This window comes from Natrix helvetica, assembly GCF_964273705.1.
Source record: "Natrix helvetica genome assembly, chromosome: W".
Lineage (NCBI taxonomy): Eukaryota > Metazoa > Chordata > Lepidosauria > Squamata > Natricidae > Natrix > Natrix helvetica.
This window is the reverse complement of record NC_138555.1, coordinates 67,978,938-68,001,314: the sequence shown is the minus strand read 5'-3', so window position 1 is coordinate 68,001,314 and position 22,377 is coordinate 67,978,938.

Sequence of the window (22,377 nt, the reverse complement as noted above, 5' to 3'; positions counted from 1 at the left end):
CCTTCTTCCATGTTGGTGATTGCTACTCTGTAGGAAGGTGGGGTATGAACCACTTGGTGCCTTGCAGGCGCACATTTTCCCGCCATCCACAATGCAGGCCTCTGTTTGGTAATCCCTTCTTCCATGGAGATTTCTTCTCTGTAGGAAGGTCTGGTAAGAACCTTTTTGGGCCTTGCAGGGGAGACTGGAACCGGTGGGGAGGTCAATCCCTCGGTTGGCCACTGCCCAGCTTTCTGCCATGGTGCCATCTGCTGAGGGAGGGCAGGTGCCCATTGGCATCCCTCCCATCCATGACCTGGGGTTAAGACCCATCCTGGGGTTGCCTGCTTCACAGGTTGCAGCTCAACCAATGATGGCTGGCTAGGGGGTTTTACGTGCCAAGGACCCTCCTGCTGGCTTGGAGGAGTTATGGGCCAAGTAGGTGCCCTTTGCTGGCTTGGATGAGTTATGGGCCAAGTAGGTGCCCTCTGCTGGCTTGGAGCATTTCCCCATGCTGATGGCAAAGGAGTGGGTAAGTAGCATCTCTTCCATCCAAGTCCTGGGAGGAAAGCCCAATTTACTGCCCAATTTGCTTCATTTACTGGTTGCAGCCCCATTTGTGGTGGCTTGCAAGTGATAGATGCTGGAAAAATCCCTTCTTCCTGCCTCCTTTGAAATTCCCATTTTGAAGGGAATCTTTCTCCCAACTAGTTGCAGGGTGACAAGCCATTTCATTTATTGCAGTCTGGAAGGAGCCCAAACCTCTGTTCTAGGTTTTTTTTTTCCCAAGCCTTGTTTCCAATCTGGGGGGAAGGAGGGGGAGCATGCACTCACAATTTGCTGAAGAAATATTTCTGCGACCTTCCTTCGTCTTGTTGTGTCTCCTCCTGCATTCCTCCTGATGCAATTAAACTGGAAGCAGCATTCCATTGCCTTTGAAGTTCCGCACTCAGCTTCTTATCACCAAAAGCTTCTCATTTATTCTTCGCTGATATTTACGCTGTCCCGGTCAGCATTGGGAATGCCGAGACCGCATCACCAGATCTTCCATCACCAGCCCTTCCCCCTTGATAGGGGGAGGGAGCTAGTGAAATATTTTTAAAGTAGAGAGTTGAAATAATGTTAGGGTTCTAAATACCATGCAGAAATAAATCATTGTCCAAGGCAAAACATCCTTAATGGTGCAATTTATTCCGCAAGCATGTTAGCACAGCTATGGAAATTTCAACTCTGAATTACATCCTGTAAGTTCACCTAGTTGAGAGTTCATGATCTCTCCCCACACCCACAAATCCATCACATGTTCCAATCATCATCTTCCACGCTGGCATGTACACCCATCTTCTTCCGGCCAGGTGTCGAGGTGCTGAGACAAAAGATGACCTTGGCTTCTACAAAAGAATGTCAACAATCCATTCTACAATCCTACTCCTTTCTATTCCCCCCTCCCAACTACTACACTATTGAAACAGCATAGAAAATTATAAGAAAGTGTGGCAGGCCAAAGATCCTAAAAAGAACATAACTACAGGCCTGACACTGCCTCCCCCAGGGGGACCCTTTGGCTTATCAGGGAACTTCTCATGGAATTGTTTCACTAAATTATCCACTTTCAGATCCCAAGCTTCAGACAAAGGGTACCCCTTCCAATGCACTAAATATTGTAAGTGACCCCTATACAGCCTGGAATCTAATATTTTTTTCACCTCATAATGTGTTTCGCCTTCTACCACTACAGGAGGAGGGGGAGCTTGGGTGGATGGCCTTATGCTAGACCCCATTAGTGGCTTCAATAAGCTACAATGGAATACCGGGTAAATTTTCCCTAGGAGTCTGGGTAGGCTGAGTCGAACTGTAACTGGGTTAATTATCTTTTCTATTGGGAAAGGACCTAGAAATTTTGGACCTAATTTCTTACTAGGCATCCTTAATCTTATGCATTTAGTATACACAAAAAACATTGTCCCACACTCAAAAGGGGGGGTTGGAGGGAGCAATGTTTATCAGCTTGCTTCTTGTAGGCTTCTGCCGCATCTGTTAGGGCCTTTTTCGTATTTTCCCATCCCTTCTTTAGTGCCTCCAGCCATTCATTTAGACACATGGAGGAGGGAGGTTCTTTAGGTAGTTCAGGCATGGGAACGAATTCCATGCCACTGGTAATCTGGAAAGGAGTTAATCTGGTACTGCTGTGGACTGCATTGTTGTATGCCACTTCAGCGAAAGGTAGCAAGTCTGACCAGTTGTCTTGCTGATAGTCCACATAACACCGGATGTATTGTTCCACCGTCGCATTGGCCTTTTCCGCTGCACCATTTGTGCTGGGATGAAATGCTGAGCTGAGTCCCTGTGTGGACCCGATCGATTTTAGGAATTCTCTCCAGAACCTGGCGGTGAATTGAACTCCGCGATCGGAAATGATCCTTTTAGGTACCCCATGCAGGCGATAAATGTGTTTCACAAACATTTTCGCTAATTTCTTTGCGGATGGTAGGCCTGAACAAGTGATAAAGTGTGCTTGCTTGGAAAACAAATCAATAACTGTCCAGATTACTCTATTACCACTGCTATCTGGTTTTCTCGACAGTGCATCTGCTAACAAGTTCTTTCCTGTGGGGATGTGTTTAATTTCAAATTTGAACCTTTGGAAATATTGGGCCCAACGAACTTGTTTGGGGGATAACTTTCAATGGGCAAGGAGAGGTTTTTATGATCAGTCCATACCTCGAACGGTATATCCCCCCTTCCAGGAGATGTCTCCAGGTGAGCATGCTCCACCTGATCGCGAATGCCTCCTTCTCTGAAATGGCCCACCTTCTTTCCGTAGCGGTGAGTTTCTTGGAGATGTAAGCGCATGGCAAGAGGTGGCCTTCTTTACTCTTTTGCAGTAGCACCACGGCTATCGCAACATCTCTGGCATCCATTTGGATTATGAAAGGTCACTCTGGATTGAGGTGTTGCAATATGGGTTCTTGGGCAAAGAGGCATTTTAATTTCTCAAAGGCCTTTTGACAGTCCATTGTCCATTTTAATGGTTGGTTTGCTTTCGGTTTAGTTGGGGAAGGCCCCGTCTTTAAAAGTTCAGTCAATGGTAGGGCAATTTCAGCGAATGTCGGAATAAACTGCCTATTAAAATTTGCAAATCCAAGGAAGCTTTGTAATTGTTTGCGAGTGCTTGGAGGTTTCCAATCTAACACCGCTTTAACTTTTCCTAGATCCATTTCTACTCCTTCATTGGAGATACGATATCCCAGGTAATCTAGCGAGGTCTTGTGGAACTCACACTTTGACAATTTTGCATACAGTTTGGCAGCTAGAAGTTTTTTCAGGACTTGCCGTACCAGTTTCACATGTTCTTCCATGGTCTCAGAGAAGATCAAGATGTCATCGAAATAGACGAGTACTCCGCGGTACAGGTGGTCATGTAGCACTTCATTTATGTACTGCATGAAGACTGCGGGTGTTCCTTGTAGTCCAAAAGGCATGACTTTATATTGCAAGCTGCCCAGGGGAGTGTTAAAAGCGGTCTTCCACTCATCCCCTTTCCGGATTCGTATACGGTAATACGCCTCTCTCAAGTCCAGCTTGGTGAAGATCTTGCCTTTAGCCAAGTGGTTCAACATATCTTTCATGAGAGGGAGGGGATAGGTATTCTTTTCGCATACCGCATTCAGAGCTCGTAAATCCACACAGAGGCGAACTCCGCCATCGTTCTTTTCTCTGAAGAGCGCTGGGGCCGCTACTTTCGATTTTGCTGGTTCAATAAAACCTCTTTTCAAATTGGTGTCGATGTTGTTCCTCAATTCTATCATCTCCTTAGGAGTCATAGAGTACATTTTTCGCTTTGGTAAGGTTGCCCCAGGTTTGAAGTCTATTGCACAGTCTGTGGGGCGGTGAGGTGGAAGGTAGTTTCCGTCTTCCTGACTGAATACCTCCGCCAGATCCCAATAGATCTTTGGGACTCGTTGGATTCCCGGAGGTTTAGTGTTTGCTGTGGTTGCTGCAGGTTCTGGATGGGTTGGGTTGTTGGGTTCAAACATTCCTGGGTGGCCTTTAGGTTCCACCGGTGGTAACGGCCCAAATCCAATAATCACCTTTCTAACGCCGTCCTCCCACTTTATAGTAGATGCCCACTTGTCCAACCATGCAAGTCCCAGGATAATTGACTCCTGCATTCCAGGGGCCACGATGAATCTAAGGAACTTATAGTGATGGCCTATCACTAGCTTTACTAACTCAGTGATCTTTGTAGCCGGAGCTCCCCCAATTAGGGTTCCATCTACTTGCTCAAACGGAATGGGATGCTTTAGGGGTCTGGTGCGTGTTCTGACCCCCTCCTCTTGTATACCAAGACACTCCGACACAAAGTCTCTTCAAAGATGTTTATTGACATACAGGTTCCACCTTGGCAGCAATCCAGCCTGCCAAGGTCAAGATAGCACTCTGGGCAGCAATCCAGCTACAGCGACACCCCTTGGCAGCAATCCAGCTACCAAGCTCCAGATAATCACCTTAGCAGCACTCCTGCCTGCCAAGGTCCAGGGAACAGATTGACAGCAATCCAGGTAAAACCTTTAGCAGCAATCCAGCTTGCCAAAGTACGACACAGATCTGAGCTTCTCCAACTCCAATGATCAGTTGATTCCTGCAAAGGGTGTGTCCACAAGCAGTCCCTTTATAGTCTGGAGAGGAGTCTAATGATCAGCAGCTGAGAGCCATTATCTCCTATAATTGCTGAATTGCTCCTTACGCCGGGTAGCACGTCGGTAACGAGCATCTAATAGCTCACTGCTGATGTCTGACTCACTGTCCTGTGACTCCTCCCCACTGCTCCAAGGCATGACATCAGGAGCCCCCTTCCTTTGGCTTTCACCACTGCTCCATGCCTCAGGCACCCCCTGGTGGCCAACCAGCCTCTCTGTGCCCTGCTCAGCGTCGGAACCCTGTCCAGGGTCCCCCACCTCCTCTTGAGCCGACTCAGAGGACACCTCGCTGTCGGAGTCTGGTGGCAACTCCAACGGCTCCTGCTGGGCCACAACAGGTGCGTATACCTAGTTGCTCGACTATTGACATGCTGATTAAGCATCGGGTGCACCCAGTATCTATAATCACCCCAACTTCCCCTTCTACCCCCATTTTTGGTATTTGGAGTTTGGCTTTTATCTGGAAGGGGCGGATAGGTGCACTCACCATTGGGTCGTCTTCTGGATTTCCTTCCTCCTCCTCTTCTGAGGTGGCAGGGGCGTTTTCAGTGGCTTTGCTCTCCGCCTCTGCTGGCTGTTGTACCAGGCGACTCTTTTCTGGTGGTTTTCTGGGGGTTTCTTGATTGTGCTGGCAGGTGGTTGGCGCGGTTGTGGAACTGGGGCTGGAGCCCGGCATGCTGATGCCCGGTGGCCAAGCTGACCACATCGGTAGCACTTTATTTTGGGGTCCCAGGAACGAGGGGTTGGTGGGGGCTTTTCACTTTGCTGCCTCTGCGTTCGGTGGGTCAACGGTTTGTTGGCAGGGGTTCTGGTACCAGGCTTTGGATAGGTGTTAATCTCGTGGTCCAGTATGATTGCAGTGGTGTACCAATCTTGGAGACGATCTGGGGTCCCCCTTACGGCACAAGCTTCTTTCAGTTTGGGATCTAAGGCCTTTTTGAACGTATAGACCAAGAGTCTTTCTGGCCAGTATCATAGTCTCCCAGCTATTCTCCAGAACTCCCAAACGAATTCTTTTACCGGATGACCACCCTGTCGTAATTCCTGGATCTCGTCTTCAGCATCCACCTGTTGGGCCACATCGTAAAATCGGGCACGTATCAGTTGGATGAACCCCGTTACATCATCTAACTCGGGAGCTGCTGCTTCATGGAGTTCCGCTATCCATTGTGCAGCCTCTCCTTCATTCATCCCCTCTGCTATTTCTTGGATCAATTCTTGATCCGTCGGGTATTGTGGGCCTACTTGGTCAACGTATGCCAATACTCGATTCATGAAGTAAGCTAGCTTGTCTGGGGTCCCATCGAACGTTGCATGAAAACATGGGGGTGTTGGAGGAGGAGGGGGTGGTGGTGGTTGAACCGGAGCAACCTGTTGGCCTGCTGCTTGGGGTGGTAAGCCCCTTGGTTGGGCCACACCCATCGGTTGGGCAAAAGCCTGCTGAGGCATTGGTGGGGGGACTGGACCCAGTGGTGGTCCCAGTCCCTGGCTCTGCCTAGGGGCAGCTATCTGGGATGGCGCCATTAGTTGGGAAGGGGCAGGCATCCATTGGCATTGAGCCCATCCATGACCCGGGAAGAAAACCCAACCTGGAGTGGCTTGATTCATGGTTTCAGAGCTACTACTTTGCAGATGGGGGAAGGTGAAAGTGCTCCAGGCCCCTTTTGGCTGGCTGGCTTTAACTTCCCAACTTTGTTGCACTCCAGGAGGGGTGGTGGTGCTGATTCGCTGGTGGCTGTGTGGAAAGAGCCAAGGTCTCCACTCCACTGCGCAGCAGTTTCTCTGCTGGGAAAGGATAATTTGGGCTTTGCCAGGCTCCACCTGGGTGGTCCTGGGGGGCCGAGGGGTTTGAATTCACTCACATTTAGGCGTCCAAATTGGTCTTGAAGGCCCATCAAAGAATGGCTGCGTGAGGGCGGCTGAGAGCTCCATTCATTAGACCTTCTCCCCATCCTCCAGTCGTCTGTCGGAGTTCCCTTGGGGGGGCCCTCTCCTTCTAGCAGGCATTCCTGAGAAGCTATAAATCCTGAAGCTTCATCTCGCAGGTCTAATTCCATCTGCAAGGGAAGTCTGGGTTTCGGTTCCTTTCGCCGGGCGCCCAGCTGAAGTTCCCTTTCCCTCGCCTCTGCAAGTTCAACTATTTCTTTAGAAGGTGCATAAATAGTATCGACAAATATAAGCAATCCGTTATCCTTAGCATTCTCTGCTGCATTCTTTCCTTCCTCCATCTTCACTGAAATTTCGTCCTGCCCAGGATTGGGTCAGAACTGGGATTCAGTACCCCTATAAAAGTAATTTTTTTAATGGGAGAGTTGAAATAATGTCAGCATTCCAAGAGTTCACCCAGTTGAAAGGACATTGACATTGTTAATTTATAATTTCTATCCCATAGTTGCTGCCATTTAGCTAGTTCTGGTGAGATAGGCTAAAACTTTGGTTCAGGCCTAAAAATCAGGCTACAGGCCCAGGCCTGTAAAAGTCTGATCAAGTCCAAAAGCTTTATTTCCTTTCTTGTAAGAATTGCTGACATGACTAATGTTTATTTTTATCTGCAGTAAGGCAAGCTGACCCAGACGGATGTTGTTCACTTCTGCTTTCCTCCCCAAATGCAATAGTTAGAATGTGATAAGGTTTGCACAATTCTTGAGATGTGTGTAACTCTCTTTTCTGTCATTAACTGTAACCAAATATCTGTATGAAGCATTTTCCAGTTCCTTATCATACCATATATGTCAAATGTAACCATCAGCAACTGTATACGTAATGTGGGGTATAAAACCCTGTTTATGATAATCATTCGGGGTCCGGACAAGCTGTTTTCTCTTTGTTCGGTCCTTATGCATAATAAACCTGTTTCCTACACTAGAGTGCTTGGCTGTGTCCTTCCCTCTTCCTACATCAAGTGGCGACCCACGAAGGGATTGGCTGAGGTAATATTTTACTGAGGGTCGTTCAACCCCTCGGGCCCTTGGGGCAGCCGCTCCTGAACATCCTCCAGGCGCCACGGGAGTTTCCTGACGTCCGGGAGGCGGCAGCGACTTCCCTGTGAGGCCAACGGTGCTGTGAGCGAGCCCAAGAACCCTGTGGTGTAGGAAAGAGGATTCGTGTGTTTCCTGGCCAGGACGTGTGCAGTTTCAGGCGAGTATCTGTAACAATTGGTACCTGTCTCATTTGCAGACAGAAGAGGGGACCTGATCTCTCCCCTGGACTCGGGATGGCTGTCCTAACGAAGTCCGTGTGAGGTAATTGTGTGGGAAGGTTAAGTCACCGCAGTTCTCGTCAGTGGCCTTGGGAACCGGGGCTGCGAGTCGGTGACAGTGTGTTAGGATGGGGGGAACTCAGAGCGTGCCCAACACACCGTTGGCATGCATGGTGAAAGGCTTTGATAGCTATTTTAGGGATCCTTCATATCCCAAGGTGACAAAAGAGAGATTGAAGTATTTGTGTAAACAGGTGTGGCCCACTCTAGGGGTAGTTTGGCCAGCTGAGGGAACTTTTAGAGAGGATATTGCTGATGAGGTGTGGGGGGTAATTGCTGTAGCCCAGGAAAAGTTTCCAGATCAGTTTCCGTATATAGATCAATGGGTAAATGTATTGACTGAGAAAGCAGATGATTTGTTGCAATGTCAGGCAGAAATGGTACGTCTGTGTGTGGCACGACCTAGAATATAGCAGGCGAAATACTATAAGGAAGCAGAGAGACAGAATGAGGAAAGTGTTAGCTGCTGATGAGGAAGAGATTATTCGACCCCCACCCTGTGCGCCGCCGTTGCCGCCTTATCAGCCTCCCCAGGGAAGAGGTGCTGTTGGGGGAGCGATAGGGGTAGATCAGGCAGGAAAGAGTGGGGATGTGACAAGGGCACGAGTTAAGATAAGCCCGTCTGCTGATGGAAGTGGACAGAGTGATGTGGAGGATGACGAGGGGGCTTTGGGTGCAGTAGGGGGAATAGAAGAGGAAGCTGTGGGGGTGGAGACCCGTGCAGCCAAAGCTAGGGCAAGAGTTGCTGCTGCTGAATTCACTGCTCCTTTGAGGCAGGTGGACCAGCAGGTGATCAATCAGCAGGGTGTTGCAGAAGTAATACCAATGTTTCAGTATGTTCCTTTCTCTACAACTGATCTTTTGAATTGGAAACAATATTATGGGCCCCTTTCTGCTAAGCCCACAGAGATGGCAGATCTCTTTCAGACTATTATGCAGACTCACAGTCCTACGTGGACTGATATTCAGCAGTTGTTGAATGTGTTATTGACTCCAGAAGAGAGAGAGAAGTGGAAAGCAGCTATGAGAAAAGGTGTGAGGGAAACATTAGATGGAGATGCTGATTTTGCCAGGGAACTACCATTGAGGGTGCCAGAGGAAGACCCTGGGTGGAATCCCCGTGATGATAATGACATGACCCGCCTCACTGAGTATAGAACAGCAGTGGTAAAAGCCCTTCGAAAAGCAGGAAAGCCCCCTGTAAATATGTCTAAACCCTCATTAGTATTACAAGGAGCGGATGAAAGCCCTGAAGGATTTTTGCAGAGGTTGATAGAAGCATATGAGATGTATAATCAAGTTGATCCGAGACTTCCTGAAAATGTAAGAATGTTGAATGAAAGATTTATTGCTCAGAGTTATGAAGATATTAGAAGGAAACTGCAGAGGCAAGAAGGGGCTTTGGGTAAAAACACAAGTGAATTATTGGAAATAGCAAGGAAAGTTTATGTAAACCGAGATAAGGTGGAGAAGAAAGAGAAAGAAGCTAAAATGCACAAGAAGGCGGAATTGTTGGCAGTGGCTTTACAAGGAGGAATGTCTTTGGGCCCAAATCAATGTGCTTATTGTAAGGGTGAAAGGCATTGGGGCTTCCAGGTTGTTCCACGAACGTCGTCGGCAGGCTTTTTCTGAGCTTGTCGAATCAATAGGCTGTAGAGGTGTTTTTTTAAGATCCTTAACGCCTTGGACACTCTTAAATTCTTGGAATTTATGAGGGAGAGATTCAGCTGTCGGGTAGAGCCACTTGTGTAGCCCTCCAGAAGGATTTATAGCCTCTGGAGTGCGGGCAAGGAGAGCCCCCCTTTGCAGTTGTTGCATTCTCCGGTCTTTTGATATCCTCCGCTAATGTTTTAGTGGAGCAAGACGCCGGGAACAGCCTTAACTCCGAACATCCCAATAAGGAAGACTCTTGCAAGTATTTTAAGTTTTAAGTTTGAAAAAAAAAATTCTTAAAAAGAACACTACGGTTGAGTTTGAAAGGCGTGGGCTTAGAACAAAGGATTCAAAATGGCGTTAATTTATAGTTGAAAACCTAAAGAAAACAAAAGCTAATTGCTTGCTGACAGCCGGGGCTGGAGCAGCTGAAATAACTATTAACAACTTCTAAGTCAGTTTATATAACCTGACCTACTTGGAAGAGTATTTTGTGAGAAAGTTGGGAAGAACTGTCCTCCTTTTTTTCTGTTAAATATGGCAACGGATCAAGGGGCGGTTCCCCCAGCTGCTACAATGAATCTTCAGGACTTGAAGGATTTTATAGGCAAATAAATTAAAGAGGTTAAACAAATGGTCCAGGACACTATAAAAAGGTCTGATCAAATTGATAAAAATATGCAAGCTATTGCGACGGGATTGTCAGAGGTGGTTCTTAAGGTGGACAGCAAGGTCGAGCAATTAGTCGTGGACTTGGAAACCAAAACGAAAGAAACGGATTTGAAATTTGTGGAAATGGAGGGGAATATGCAAAGGATGGATAATGAGATTATTATGATACAATTTAGATCTATGGAGTTTGCTATCAGACTTAGGGGCATAAGAGAAAACCCCAGAGAGGACTTAAGAAAAGTTTGTGCAGACGCTCTGGCTATGTTATTAAAAATGGATGACCCCAGTGAGATCTCAGCTAAGATTGACAAAATCTACAGAGTAAATTCACGCATAGCATTACAAAGGCAACTACCAAGAGATGTTGTGATATACTTTACTGAGAGATATTTTAGAAATGACATCTTGCAGAAGTCTCTTTACTCTGCCCTTCAAATAGATGGGAATATGATTGGTGTTTTTAAGGAGCTCCCACCAGCGATGTTAAAGTTTAGAAGGGACTTTGGATTTTTGGTAGCTGAGCTGAAGAAGAGAGAGATACAATATAGGTGGGATGTTCCAATTGGTGTTATATTCAGATATCAAGGGGTAAGATATCGTTTGAATACAATAGATAAAGCTAGAGACATTTATTATGAAATACTCAAGGAAAGTGCAAACCCCCCCACGTACATCTACACCAACACCAGCAGATTTGAATGTCTTAGAGCAGAGGCTGTTTGAAAAAGAGTCAGACGAACAAAGAAAGCAGTTGCAAAAAGAGAAGGAAGTGCAGGGTGCTGTAGGTGGATTTCGAGTGGACCCCTCCACATCTCTGTTGAGCTCCTTCTTGGAAGAAGAACCGTCTAAGACCCTCATTGAAATGCCGATACTTAAACCTGTGGAACAACGTGTTACTAGATCCACAACTAGACAAATGCTAGAATCTCACAAGCAGGGGGACCCCCAAACACAATGTGCTAAGCAAAAAGTTAAGAAGCAAACTGGAGCCATGGGAAGAGCTGGGCCGAAGATTAGTCTTGTGGAGAGAGATCTTCAGCAAATGCTTTCAACGCTCCAGATCAGACCCAAAGATGTTTAAGCTATTATCTTGGAACGTGAATGGATTGAACTCTCCACAAAAAAGGAAAAAAATATTTTATTATTTGAAGCAATTTAATAATGATGTTGTTTGTCTTCAAGAGACCCATATTAGGCTACAAGACCAGAAGTACTTAGTGAATTCAAAATTGGGAACACTGTATGCTGCCTCTCATTTGGTAAAGAAAAATGGAGTGGTGATATATATAAACAAAAGATTCCCAACCAAGGTTATAGAGGCAGATGACAGTGGTAGATATATAGCAATTGAACTTGATACAGACTTTGGTGTTATTTTGGTTGTAGGAATTTACGCACCTAATCAACAACAAGAAAGTTTTTATAAGATGCTTCATTTAAAAATCTTAGATTGGAATTTTAAGAGTATTTTAATTATGGGAGACTGGAATGGAGTGATCTCGCCAAGGATAGATAAGAGAACAATGACCAAATTCATTACCAAACTACCAAAGGCTTTTTTTGACCTACAAGATGACTTGAAATTAAAAGATGTTTGGAGGACACAGCATCTAAATGAGATGGACTTTTCTTTTTACTCAGATAGACATAAATCCTTTTCAAGGATTGATTTCTTTTTGTTAACACCGGATTTACTTCTTAAAGCTAAGAAAACCAAGATATTCTCCAGGACACTTACTGATCATAGCCCGGTGTGGTTAGAAATAGAGTTAGGGAAGAGGCCAAGAAGGTCTTGGAGAGTAAATGAAAATTTATTTAGATATGAAAAAAATGTTGATGAACTTAAAAAACGCATGAAGGAATTTTTCAGTTTTAATATGAATAAGGGTACTCCCATTGAAACAGTTTGGGATGCAAGTAAAGCTTACATGCGTGGGGTCCTGATACATATGAATTTCAAACATAAACAAATTAGACAGAAAAGGAGAATGGAATTGGAAGATGAAATAAAAAGTAAGGAACAGTTACTTATAGCAACCCCGAAAAACGAGGCGCTCCAGATGGCGATAAAGTTGTTGAAAGATCAATTTCAAATGCTTATAGCAGAACAAACAGCAACTAACTTACAATTTGCTAAACATAACACTTTTGCTAACGCTAATAAACCTGGTAGGTGGTTGGCTTATACTTTGAGAAAGAATACGAATGACAGAATTATTGACAGAATTGAGTATGGAGGGAAGACGGTATATCAACAAGATTTGATTAAAAAATCATTTGTGGACTATTATGCTAAGCTATATGTACAGGATAATATACAGAACAAGTCAGTAGATGATTTTTTGGAAGGAAAAAGGGTTACTAAAATATCTGTGCTTCAAAAGGCAAATTTGTAACGTCTGATAACTGCTGATGAGATTACTTTAGCTATAAATCAACTTAAACCAGCTAAGGCTCCAGGGACTGATGGTTTGACTGCAATGTACTATAAAACTTTACAACTGGAAATGATTGAATATCTTACACAACTATTTTGTAATATACAGCAAGGAGGTAAAATGCCCTCCTCATGGAAAGCAGCTTTTATCTCATTGATACCTAAAGACAAAGAGGGCCCTAAGAAACCAGAGGATTACAGGCCGATATCTCTTCTGAACACAGATTATAAAATATTTGCTAAGGTACTAGCCAACAGATTGATGCCGGTTATCCAAGAGATTATTCATCATGATCAAGCAGGATTTATTGAAGGCAGACACATGAAGGAGAATGTAAGGCAACTCACAGATTTAATTGACTATCTTGATAAGAATAAGCAGATCTCTGCAGTGCTGGTCTTCTTGGATGCAGAGAAGGCCTTTGATCGAGTGAATTGGAACTTTCTAACCAAGACTTTGGAAAAGATGGATATGGGACCACGGCTTCGGCAGGCGATTGGAGCAATTTATCAGCAACAAAATGCACAACTTATTATTAATGGAAATTTGTCAACAACTTTCGAGATACAAAAAGGCACAAGACAAGGTTGCCCATTATCTCCATTGTTATTTATTTTAACTTTGGAAGTCTTGTTGAACGCAATTTGGGACTCAAAATCCTTAGATGGCATAGCTATCAGGCAAAAGGAATACAGAACTAGAGCATTTGCCGACGATCTGGTTGTTACCCTTTCACATCCTTTGAAGTCAATAATCCAGATGAAAAATATCATAGCAGAATTTGGCATGGTGTCTGGGTTTAGACTAAATCAAAACAAAATGAAAATGATGGTTAAAAACATGACAGAGACTCAAAGAAAGAGACTTGTAAGTTTAGCAGGTTTTGAAATAGTCTCCAAGGTCAAATATTTAGGAATACTAATCGCAGAAGCAAATACAAAACTTTTCCTAAATAATTATGAAGTGTTGTGGCAAAAGATACAGAAAGATCTTCAAGTGTGGAAAAAGTTACAATTATCTTTGCTTGGAAGGATCTCAGCAATTAAAATGAACATTCTACCTAGATTTATCTTTTTATTCCAGATGATACCAGTGCTCAAATCAGATAAAACTTTGTTAAATTGGCAAGCAACATTAAATTCACAGATTTTCTTGATAAACATTTAAACTGAAGAGCGGGGACAGAGAATTAATAGATACAGAACATCTCTGTCCCCAGCAAACTAAAATTCATAGGGTTATAAATGCATGTAACATAGATGTGTGTGTGGGTAAGATTATCACTCCTGCTGTCAAGCAAAACCAAGCATGTAATAGTGATTGCCATACCATGTGCATGAATCACACAAGTGGCAAGAAAATAGGGGCAGTCAGGCATAACACAGGTTATGTAGACAGTAAACACAAGGTCAATCAAAATGGACTCAAATGTCTATATACCAATGCACAGAGTATGAGGAATAAACAGGGAGAATTAGAAATTCAAGTAAAAGAGGGCAGATATGATATTATTGCCATTACAGAAACTTGGTGGGATAAAACTGACAAATGGAACATACAGCTAGAAGGATTTAAATTATTTAAAAGAAATAGACCAAATAAAAGAGGAGGTGGAGTTGCATTATATATAAGAAATAACTACGTCTCTACAGAAATAGAGCACAACAATAATGAGAACTATCTTGAATGCATTTGGGTCAATATTAAAGGTTGTGGGGGAAATGACATTGCCATAGGTCTATACTACAGGCCACCCAACCAAGCAGAGGAAGAAGATGAACTTTTTGCTAGTCAGCTAACTAAGGTATGTAGGAAGCACACCACAATAGTAATGGGAGATTTTAACTACCCTGACATCAACTGGGAAACAAACTCTGCACCAAGTGGAAGATCCAACAGGTTCCTAACAAACCTAGCAGACAACTTTGTTTTCCAAAAAGTAGAGAAGGAAACAAGGGGATCAGCCATACTGGACTTAATTCTCACTAACAGAGAGGAAATGATAGAAGGTGTTGAAGCCATAGGAACCCTGGGGGCAAGTGACCATGCAATATTGGAATTCAACATTATCCAAACACAAGTAGTAGAACAAAGTCAAACTAGAGTCTTGGACTTTAAGAAAGCTAATTTCAATAAACTTAGAGAGAGCTTGGGAAAAATTCCATGGATGAGAATCCTCGAGGGGAAAACAACTCAAGAAGCTTGGGAAATTTTGAAAAATGAGATTAGAAAAGCCCAGTCTAACACAATACCAATGAAGAAGAAAAATAACAGCTCCCAAAAGAAACCAGCATGGCTGCATAAACAACTATCTGACAAACTGAAAGACAAAAAAAGTAAGTATAAAAAGTGGAAGGAGGGGGACATAACTAAGGCAGAATATCAGCAAATAGCCCGAGCCTGTAAAGATGAAGTGAGGAAAGCTAAGGCTCACAATGAAGAAAGGCTTGCCACAAAAGTAAAAATTAACAAAAAAAGCTTCTTCCAACATGTTAAAAACAAGAAAAAAGTTAAGGAAACAATTGGTCCATTGCTAGGAGAAAGTGGCAAGAAGGTGACAAGCAACAGGGAGAAAGCAGAACTATTTAACTCATGTTTTGCATCTGTCTTTACACAAAGGGATAAAACAGTCCAACCTATCAAAAGCAGCACCACAAAATTAGGAACACAAATTGAAATAGGGAAGAAAATGGTAAGTGAGCACCTGTCTACCCTAGAGGAGTTCAAATCACCAGGACCGGATGGATTACACCCCAGAGTTCTGAAGGAACTAGCAGACGAGATCTCAGAACCACTGAATTATATCTTTCAGAGATCCTGGAACACCGGGGAACTACCAGAGGACTGGAAAAGAGCTGATGTGGTTCCCATCTTCAAAAAAGGGAAAAAATTAGATCCAGGAAACTACAGACCTATCAGCCTAACCTCAATACCAGGAAAGATTCTGGAAAAAATAATCAAGCAACGAATTTGCGAACACCTAGAAGCAAACAAAGTAATAGCCAAAAGCCAACATGGATTTGTCAAAAACAGATCATGCCAGACTAATCTTATTGCATTCTTTGATAATGTGACAAAATTAGTGGACCAGAGGAATGCCGTTGATATAGTTTACTTGGAGTTCAGTAAGGCTTTTGATAAGGTAGACCATAACCTACTACTAGATAAAGTAGAAGAATGTGGGTTAGACAGCATCACCACCAGATGGATTGGTAACTGGCTGACCAACCGCACTCAACGTGTAGTTCTCAATGGAACTGCATCTACATGGAGGGAAGTATGCAGTGGAGTACCCCAAGGCTCTGTTTTAGGCCCAGTACTCTTCAACATCTTCATCAATGATTTGGATGAGGGAATAAATGGGGAACTCATCAAATTTGCAGATGATACCAAGCTGGCAGGAATAGCCAACACTCCAGAAGACAGGCTTAAAATACAGAAGGATCTTGACAAACTTGAACATTGGGCACTATCTAATAAAATGAAATTCAATGGTGAAAAGAGTAAGGTTCTACATTTAGGCAACAAAAACGGAATGCACAGGTACAGTATAGGTGGTACCTTGCTCAGTAGTAGTAACTGTGAAAGGGATCTTGGAGTCCTAGTGGACAACCATTTAAATATGAGCCAGCAGTGTGCAGCAGCTGCCAAAAAAGCCAACACAGTTCTAGGCTGCATCAACAGAGGGATAGAATCAAGATCACGTGAAGTGTTAATACCACTTTATAATGCCTTGGTAAGGCCACACTTGGAATACTGCATTCAGTTCTGGTCGCCACGATGTAAAAAAGATGTGGAGACTCTAGAAAGAGTGCAGAGAAGAGCAACAAAGATGATTAGGGGACTGGAGACTAAAACATATGAAGAACGGTTGCAGGAACTGGGTATGTTTAGCTTAAGAGAAAGAAGGACTAGGGGAGACATGATAGCATTGTTCCAATATCTCAGAGGTTGCCACAAAGAAGAGGGAGTCAAACTATTCTCCAAAGCACCTGAGGGTAGAACAAGAAGCAATGGGTGGAAACTAATCAAGGAGAGAAGCAACTTAGAACTGAGGAGAAATTTCCTGACAGTGAGAACAATTAATCAGTGGAACAGCTTGCCTCCAGAAGTTGTGAATGCCCCAACACTGGAAGTCTTTAAGAAGATGTTGGATAGCTATTTGTCTGAAACGGTATAGGGTTTCCTGACTAGGCAGGGGGTTGGACTAGAAGACCTCCAAGGTCCCTTCCAACTCTACTATTGTATTGTATTATAACATTAAATAAATTTGTTTGGAAGGAGAAAAAACCGAGAGCAAAGATGAAGATTATGCAAGATACTCGTGAAAGAGGCGGCCTTCGACTCCCAAACCTTCGATTGTACTATGAAGCTGCGGTATTAACGCATGTAGCAGATTGGTTTGGGAAAACAAAAATGGATTTGCTGAATATAGAAGGCCATGATCTTGTTTTGGGATGGCATGCATATCTTTTTTATGAAGATAGGGTGGATAAAGTGTTTAACAATCAATATGGAAAAAGCACCGGCCCAATTGGGATTATAAAATCCCGTTTTGGCTGGATCTTGCAGACACCATGTGGATTACGAATACTAAGTCACTCGGGGGGTGTTTATATAAAGACGTGCTTATTGCTGATGGGGACGAATGGAAGTTAAAAACTTTGGAACAACTGTTGGAAGAAGGAATTATTTTAAATTGGTTACATTATATACAGCTACAGAAGAGATGGGAAGAAGATTGTAGGGTCGGTTTTATGGATAAAGAAGTGGAACTGATCAAGCAGATAAAAGAGACTGGCCCAAAACAAGTTAAAAGAATATATAATGTACTGTTAGAAAGAGATTCAGAAAGTGAACTGGTTAAGAATTGTATGATTAAATGGGCTCAGAATTTTGGTGAAGTGGTTATGTTGGAAACGTGGGAAAAAATATGGGTTCAGAATGTTAAATATACACAGTCACAGAATTTAAGGGAGAACTTTTATAAAATGTTTTACAGATGGTATTTAGATCCTAAAAAATTATCATGCATGTACCCAAATGTTCAACCAAAATGTTGGAGATGCGGGTGCCTAGATGCTACCTTTTTTCATGTATGGTGGACTTGCAACAAGGTTAAAGCTTTTTGGATAAAAATGTGGTGGGTTATGCAAAATGTATTTAAGAAAAGAATACAATTTACTCCGCAAATGTTTTTATTGGGTATAGCTAAGGACTTTACTAAAGGGGAAACAAAATTGGTTTTGTATATGGTCACAGCAGCTAGGTTGTTGATTGCGCAACATTGGAAAAAAGATTTTTTACCGACAATTGATCAATGGATTCAGAAGGTGGCGGGGTTCACCGAAATGGCAAAAATTTCAGCTTTTTTTAAAGATCAAAAGCAGGAGAATTATACACAGGAATGGGTAAAATGGATTGATTATATACAGAATAAATACCAGACTAGGAGGTATTATGTAGCCTTTAGGTAAGAATGTTTAGACTGATAGATGATCAGAGTAAATAATACATGGGATGCTTGGAATTGTTAGAGTGGTGTATAGCGGAAGTCAGGGGGGGGGGTTGAGTGGGAGGTGGGGGTGGGTTAGGGTGGAGGGGATTAATGAAATATTGTTATTTTAAGATAAATTTATATTATGATTTATATATGTTTAATTAACGTAGAAGATGGGATTAATGGGCTATTGTTACTTTAAGAGAAACTTATATTATGATTGTTGGGAGGTGAGGGGGTACAATATGTGAATGAGTAATTTACTTTAAGACGGTGGGAGGGGAGGGGGTAAAGTATTTGGTATAATATTTGAATGTGAATTTTTTTGGGGGGGATGGGGGGAGGGGAGGGGGCATAGTATCTGTATGTGATTTACACTGTATGGTGGGGGGGTTAAAAGGGGGAAAATTTGTTTGTATAAAACTTTTTCAATTAAAAAAAAAGGCATTGGCAGAGGGAGTGTCTGAAGCGAGTGCAAGGAGGAAGGGGGGCATGGAGGGGAAGAGGAAGACCGCAGCCTGAGGGAGAAAGCAGAGGAGGCCAGAGACCTGGTAGGTTTATTGGCAGAGGTGGATTTAGGGGAAGAAGAGGTACTAGGGGATTTAATAGAGGTTTTGGGAATCCCAGCCGGCTCCAAGAGGTGTCAGAGACAGTAGGGTTGGCTGAAACAGATTGGACAGATTGACGGGGACCAGGCTTGGAAGAGGCCCCATCTGAGCCCTTGGTAACCGTAAATGTCGGGAGTCAACAAACAACTTTTCTAGTGGATACTGGAGCGGGGAGATCTGTGGTGAATAAGCCTATATCAGCACCTGGACCATATACAATTCAGGTCCAGGGGGTTTCAGGACAGGTTTTGGGTCATAAGGTTCTGAAGCCTGTCTCTTGTGATTTTAAAGGAGCTAAAATACAGCATGAGTTTTTGTACATACCTGAATGCCAGATTCCATTGTTAGGTAGGGATCTACTTAGTAAATTAGGGGCAACCATTTCCTTTGATGAAGGCAGACAGAGAGTGACAGTACGACATTCGCCGGAGGAGACATGGAGATTGATGGTAGGTAGGCAGATTGGGGGGGGGCGATTCAAGATGGTATCTGGTACCATTTTGATGTGCCTGGGTTGTGGGCAGAGGACAACCCGCCGGGCTTTGCAGCCCATCATCCACCAGTGGTGGTAGAGGTAAAGCCAGGGGCAGTTCCTGTGAGCATAGGGCAGAGACCTGTTTCGAGGGAAGCGGTCTATGCTGTGTATGAAAGCATTAAGAGATATTTGGAGGCTGGAGTTTTAGTGGATGCTGAATCCCCCTGGAATACCCCAATAATTCCTATCAAAAAGGAGGATGGGTCTTACAGGGCGGTTCAGGACCTTCGACCCGTAAATTTGCTGACAGTGACCTGTTATGGCCCAGCCGTTGCCGTTGCCGCTGCCACCAGACTCCGAGAGTGATAGTCCCTACGAGTCAGCTCCAGAGGAGATGGGCGACCCTGGACAGGATTCGGATGCTGAGCAGGGATCCGAGAGTCTGGTCGGCCACCAGGAGGCGCCTGAGGCATGGAGCAGCAGTGAGAGCCAGAGGAGGAGGACTCCCGATGCCATGCCTTGGAGCAGCGGGGAACAGTCATGTGACAGTGACTCAGGACTCAGCAGGGAGTTTCTGGACGCCTGTTACCGGCGCGCCCACAGACGCAAGGAGCGTGGGCGTAATTATAGGCGGTAAAGAGCTCTCAGGTGCTGTTTGGGAGGCGCCCTTTTTAGGTTATAAAAGGGTTGACTTTGCATACGCCCTTCGCAGCAGTCAACAGAAGACTTATGCCAGAAGCTCTAGTCTGGGATCCTGGCAAGCTGGATAGCTGCTTTTGTGTTCTGTTCCTGTGAGTTTTGTCTTGGTGGCTTGCTGCCACGGAACCTCTTGTCTGTTTGTGCAATAAACCTTGTTCCCTTGTACTGTTCCGGAGTGTGTGTGCTGTGTGGGCAACGGAGGAAGGGGGGTCAGAACAGTTTGACTGCTGCCCCAAACTAATCTCCATTCAGCAGTAATGGAGCAACTCCAGGCGGAGAATGCCCTCTTCGCACAGCAACTTGCCTTGCTAACAGCGCAAGTTGCGCAGCTGTCTGCTCCTGTCAACCCCCCCCCCCCCAGCAGCAACGGAGGAAATGCCCAGTGGCCATGCCGGATAAGTTTGATGGTAGTCCGAAACTTTTCTCGGCGTTCCTGGGCCAATGCTGGTTGTTCATCGGCTTGAGAGCGGAGGACTTTCCTACTGACCAGACGAAGGTGGGATTTATTATTAGCTTGCTCTCAGGCATAGCAGCGCGGTGGGCTACGCCTTTGCTGTCTGAACCGAGCCCCCTGCTGGACGACTTCCAGGGTTTTTGTACTCATCTTCGGCTGACGTTTGAGGATCCCATCAAGGGAGAAACAGCCACCAGACTCCTGAAAGAGTTGCACCAAGGGCATGGTTCTTTACTGGACTACGTTAGCGAGTTCCGGCTGCTCAGTCAGCACTCTGAGTGGAATGAGCCAGCCCTTATGGATGCTTTTCAGGATGGCCTGTCAGATGACCTGCAGGATGAGCTGGTGAGAGTGGACAGGCCTCCAACTTTTGACGCGTTGGTTCATTTATGCCTCCGGATTGACGGTCGGCTGCAGAGGCGGAGGCCTCGACGAGCGTCCCGGGAGGTTATGAGAGTGCCAGTTCCACGAGAGACTCCTGTCCCACGGGAGGAGCCCATGGAGTTGGGTGCAGCCAGACCCCGCTTGTCACGCAAGAGAGAGAGACGGCGTGCAGGGGGGTTGTGTTTTTACTGTGGGGACCCGGGACATCTGGCTACGGGTTGCCCCAAGAAGGGAGGTAGAGGGGCTGCACGGTCTACGGCCTCCCCTCAACGACGGACCTCCGTCTCGGGAAACGGGGAAAGCCCGATCTGAGGGAGACTTCGGGTCAGGCACAGGCTGGAACAGAGGCGGAGGGGCCTCCACGGCATCTGATTCTAGCAGCGCACATTCTCTTGTCGGGTAGTCCACAGGGAATTCCAGCCCATGCCTTGGTCAATTCCGGGGCTACCACAAACTTCATGGATGCAGCGTTTGCCATGAAATATCACGTCCCTCTGTGCCCGGTAGACCCTCCGATGCGAGTGGAGACCATTGACGGTCGGGTGCTTCTGTCTGGGCCCATCAAGAACGCCACGCAGCCTTTGTGCCTGATCCTCGGGGAGCATGAGGAGGCCATCCAATTTTACGTGGCTTCAGGTCTGCATTTCCCCGTGGTGTTGGGCTCGGCTTGGCTGCGGACGCACGACCCTCAGATCCACTGGTCGCAGAAAAGAATCTCGTTCCCGTCCTTGCAATGCGTCGACCACACCCGTCATGTTTGCGCGGCTCAGGTGCCCAGTTCGGCCAAGGTGACAGTGCCGCCGGATTTAGCGGAGTTCGCGGACGTGTTTAGCGAACAGGAGGCGGACCAACTGCCACTGCACCGGCCTTATGACTGTCCCATTGACCTGGTACCTGATGCGAAACTCCCGACGGGCCGCCTATACTCCATGTCTGAACCGGAGTTGGCCGTATTGCGGGACTTCATTGACAAGAACCTTGCATGGGGTTTTATCCGGCCTTCGTCTTCGCCCTTGTCTGCCCCGGTTTTGTTCGTCAAAAAGAAGACCGGGGATCTAAGACTTTGTTGCGATTACCGGCGCTTGAACGCCATCACGATCCGTAATCGCTACCCGTTGCCTCTGATTCCCAAGTTGTTGGAGCGGCTCTGGGAGGCCGCGGTGTTTACAAAACTGGACTTACGTGGGGCTTACAATCTGGTCCGAGTCAGGGCGGGGGACGAATGGAAGACAGCCTTTGGCACCCGATACGGACATTTCGAGTACACGGTCATGCCGTTCGGGTTGACCAATGCCCCAGCTGTCTTCCAACATTTTATGAATGATATCTTTCGGGACCTTTTGGATCAGTTTGTTGTCATCTACCTGGACGACATCTTGATCTACTCTACGTCTCAGAAGGATCATCAACAGCACTTGCGTCAGGTCTTGCAGCGCCTTCGAGAGCATCGCTTATTTGCCAAGCTGGAGAAGTGTCAGTTCTGGCAGACCACCATCGAGTTCCTGGGGCACCGTATATCCCCTGAAGGAATTGCGATGGAGCCAGGCAAGGTGGAG